Source organism: Tupaia chinensis, unplaced genomic scaffold, assembly GCF_000334495.1.
Source record: "Tupaia chinensis unplaced genomic scaffold, TupChi_1.0 Scaffold150006_1, whole genome shotgun sequence".
Taxonomy (NCBI): domain Eukaryota; kingdom Metazoa; phylum Chordata; class Mammalia; order Scandentia; family Tupaiidae; genus Tupaia; species Tupaia belangeri.
This window is the reverse complement of record NW_006209847.1, coordinates 4,539,369-4,543,847: the sequence shown is the minus strand read 5'-3', so window position 1 is coordinate 4,543,847 and position 4,479 is coordinate 4,539,369. Positions and strand designations below refer to the sequence as shown.

General features: G+C 40.3%; 1 protein-coding gene across 1 annotated transcript in view; it reads right to left on the bottom strand.

Annotated features, from left to right (window-relative positions):
• Nucleotides 1–2,165, bottom strand: part of NEMP1 (nuclear envelope integral membrane protein 1) — an 18,840-nt gene extending 16,675 nt beyond the window's left edge. Inside the window, exon 1 of the mRNA XM_027769631.1 lies at nucleotides 2,147–2,165. The gene's annotated coding sequence lies outside the window, so the exon portion shown is untranslated. The remainder of the gene's footprint in view (nucleotides 1–2,146) is intronic.
• Nucleotides 2,166–4,479: the final 2,314 nt, after the last annotated feature.

Here is a 4,479-nt window from a genome sequence, read left to right as displayed (position 1 = left end):
GGGAAAGAGAGCTACTGCTAGATGTATAGGTTTCCATCATGAAGCAATTAAAATATTCTGCAATTAGGCACAGTGATATTTAAATGACCTTGTAAATACTCTAAAAATCCACTGACGGAGAAGTTTGTGGTGTGTAAATTACTTCTCAAATTTTTAAAGATTAGGTCTTGATATGCCATCTACTTGCTCACTAGAGTTTAATCCAAGAGCAATTTGGGATTCCTCCAAACTTATCTTTCATAAAAATGAAACTTTCAAAATCTTGGTGGGTGAGTTTAGTGGTGCAGTGGATAAGACTGCTCAAGCAATGCTGGATCCATACCGAAGACCATGGATTCAGTTCCGTGGTAGACCCATTTATGCCAGGCCCAAATCCCATGATCCTGGCTGGCTGGAAGGCTGGCAAGGGATCACAGCATGTGATCCTATTGAGGATGTTTGCCTGTCTGTCTGTCTCTGTCTCTCAGCAAATAAACTTTTTTTTAAAAAGTATTGATGTGGGGCCAGCAGGTGGCATGGTGGTTGAGGTGCTGGACTCCCACATGGACAATCTGGGTTTCCTTCAAATTTCACATCTCAGACCTGGTGGCTTGCTCTCTTTCTCTTTCCCCTTCTCTCATCAAAATTAAGGCGCTGGACACACCCACATGACTGACCATGGTTCAAGTCCTGGATGTAGTGGCTTGCCTTTCTCTCTCTCTCTCTCTCTCTCTCTCTGGTCAAATCGGAAAAGATGAATGAATAAATCAAATTAAATGAATAATTCTTTTTTTAAAAAAATAACTTAAAATTACTTAAAAAAAAAAAAGCATTGACTTTTATCTAACAAGCCAATGAATATATTGAGAGAATTCCTGATGAATATGGATTAAGAGTTTATTTTCTTCTGAAGAATGAATAGTAAGGTTATGTGAAACTTAAAAATACTATATTTACAGGCACCAGCAGATAGCATAATGGTTACATCGCTGGACTCCTACGTAGTCAACCACAGGTCCAAGTCCAGGACCCCGCAGGTTAAAACTCATGCTGAACGCACGTGTATGAATGCCCAAGATCAAGAGGAGAATGTAAGAGAAGGGACTGCAGCGTGGCCATTCCCCCTGAGGGGTGATTTCTTACATTCTGTCTCTTTGTCTCTCTCTCTGTTTTTGTGGTGAGTGCATGCTCCCTATAGCAAAAATCTCTTTAAAAAAACTGTATTTACAAAATATTTGAGGACTGGGACCAGTAGATGGCATAATGGTTATGTTGCTGGACTCCCGCATATTCAAACACAGTTCAAGTCCCGGGCAGGGTGACTTAAACTCACTTAAACTCGGGTGCGCGTGCATGTGTAAACAAGATCCCAAGAGGAAAATAGACAAGATAGGCCTGTGGCATGGCTATTCCCCCTGAGCGATGATTTATTGCTTTCTGTCTCCTCTGTCTCTGTCTTTCCTGAGTGCATTTGCCCTATAGCAAAAACCTCTCCCTAAAAAAAAAAATCTTTGAGGACTGAAAAAACACTAGCAAATTTTTTTTGGTTTTTAACTCACTATTATTTCCAAGAGGTTTGTAAGATACAAATAATATGTCAACAGCACAGGTAATTTGAAAAACTTAATGCCAAGAAAAGGCATTACTTTTTTTTTTTCTTTTGGAAAGGTTTTTGCTATAGGGTGCGTGCGCTCGCCAGAAAGACAAAGACAGAGAGAGAGAAAGCAAGAAATCACCCCCCGGGGGGATGGCCACGCCACAATCCCTTCTCCTCCATTCTCCTCTCAGGATCTTGGGCATGCACGCACACGCGCCCAGCAAGAGTTTAGGCCGCCGGGTCTGGGACTTGAACCACAGTCAACTACATGGAAGTCCACCGACAGTCATTACGCTAACTGCTGGTCCCAAGGCATTACTTTTAAACTAATTTTAAAATTCCCCAAATGCCATATTCCTAAAGAAAAAATATTTTTATAAGAAGCAATGTCAGAATTAACATTTTTAAAAACCTATTTCTTTCTTTTGAATGGCACCATACAAAAGAAAGAATTTTTAAGTAAATACACGAATAAAACTCTTTAATAGTAACCTCCCACAAAACCCAGCACATTGGTCAGTCACATCTCTGGAAATGCATTGACAGGAGAAATATACCAATTCGACCTACCGAGGATACTCTGTGGAGAAGATCAAGTACTCTAACTGTAGTTTAAATTTCTAGAAAACAAAAACTAAGCATAGAGATCTTAAACATATACAAACTGTCAAATGCTCATGTTAGTACTTTATGTTTCTCAAGGCAAAATGATATGCATCACCTTTCTTCCCCTTCCCAAAGTGAGTTAACCAGCATATTAGAAAGCAGAATAAATTGAGACCAGCAGGTGGCATGATGGTTACATTGCTGGACTCCCATGTAGTTGACCAAGGTTCAAGTCCCAGACCTGGTAGCTTAAAACACACTAGGTGCATGTGTGTACATGCCCAAAATCCCGAGAAAATGGAGGTGAAGGGATTGCAGTGGGGCCACCCACCCGGGGGGGTGATTTTTCGCTTTCTGTCTGTCTCAACACTGAGTGCACATGCCCTATAGCAAAAATCTCTCTTAAAAAAAAAAAAGAAAGAATGAAAAAATGCAAAATAAACATTAAGAAAAATGCCCTGCAAACTTTTTAAGAATTTAGTGAATCACAACTTGCTTACTGTATTTACCTATAAAGCAGTTATTCAAAGATTTTTAACTTTAGACTCACTTGTAATCACTATGAACTTACTTTTCTAAAGAATTATTTATATTTGATTTTATGTATTCATTCATCTATTATTTAATTTGACCAGAGAGAGATAATGAGAAAGCAAGCCACCAGGTCCAGAACTTGAACCATGGTCGGTCATGTGGAAGTGTCCAGTGGTTTAACCACCAAGCCACCTGCTGTCCCATGAATTTACTCTTCAATCAGTAACACAGACCACTTGGGAGCCGGCAAGTGGCAGTGTAGTGATTAAAGGTGCTGGATTCTCCCATGGCTGACCATGGTTCAAGTTCTGGACCTGGTGGCTTGCTTTCTCATTATCTCTCTCTGGTCAAATTAAAATAATAATAACAAATGGAATTAAATATATAAACAATTTTTTAAAATAAATAAATAAATAAAATAACACAGATCACTTAACATCTGAAGAAAGAATGTAACAGGACTGATTCACAGTACATAAGGACTAGGAGAGACCCTAAAAACCATAAAAAAAAAAAAACCTCCTCTAATTTCCTCCCTTTTTGGGGACCAGCAGTTAGCGTAATGGCTATGTCGCTGGACTCCCATGTAGTCAAACACAGTTCAAGTCCCGTACCCGGTGGCTTAAACTCACGCCAGGTAAGTATGCGTACGTGCCCCAAGATCCTGAGAGGAGAATGGAGAAGGGACTGCGGTGTGGCCATCCTCCCTGGGGGGTGATTTCTCACTTTCTATCTCTCTCTCTCTCTCTCTCTTTCTGGCGAATGCACACGCCCTATAGCTAATTTCCTCCCCTTTTTTGAAGAATTATTTATTGGGACCGGTGGATGGCATGGTGGTTGCATCACTGAATTCCCACATAGTTGTCTGTGGTTTGAGTCCTGGATACAGCGCAACCAATAGCAAAAACTTCTCTTAAATTAAAGAAAAAGAAAAATACTTAGCCTCACAAATAATGTAAGACATGCAAAGTAAAATAAGATATCATGTTCAATCTATCAAATTAATGACATTACAGTCTAGAGTAGCCAATGATGCCAAGGATGTGACCCAGGAGCAAACAGTGTTGATAGCGATGAAAACGGGCACATACTTTTTAAGACAGCATTTTAGCTAAACATTTTAAGGATCTTAAAAATATTTTAGTGTCCTGGAATCAGCAGATGGCGTAATGGTTACATCACTGGACTCCTATGTTGTAAACCATGGTTTGAGTCCTGTACCTGGTGGTTTAGACGTTGGGCACATGTGCTTGAGTGCCCAAAATCCTGAGAGGAGAATGGAGGAAGAAGGACTACAGCGTGGTCATCCCTCCTGGGGGGTAATTTCTCACTTTCTGCTTATCTGTCTTTGTCTCTCCCGCAAGCACATGCACCTATAGCAAATATCTCTCAAAAAAAAAAAAATAATAAATTTAGTTTTTAATCTAATAAACTCATTTCTGAGAATCTATTCTAAAGAAAGTCTAAATTGGAGCCAGCAGGTGGTATGGTGGTTAAGGGCCCTGGGCTCCCACATGGCCAACCATGGTTCAAATCCCAGATCTGGCAGCTTGCTTTCTCACTCCTCTCTCTCTCTCTCTCTCTCTCTCTGACTCTGTCCCTCTCTGGTCAAATTAAAATAAAGTTAAACAAAGTAATTCTTTTAAAAAGAAAATCTAAATCAGGGGCTGGCAGGTAGCGTGGTGGTTATGGATGCTAGACTCCCTCATGGCCAACCATGGCTCAAGTCCTAGACCTGGCGGCTTGCTTTTTGACTTTGCCTG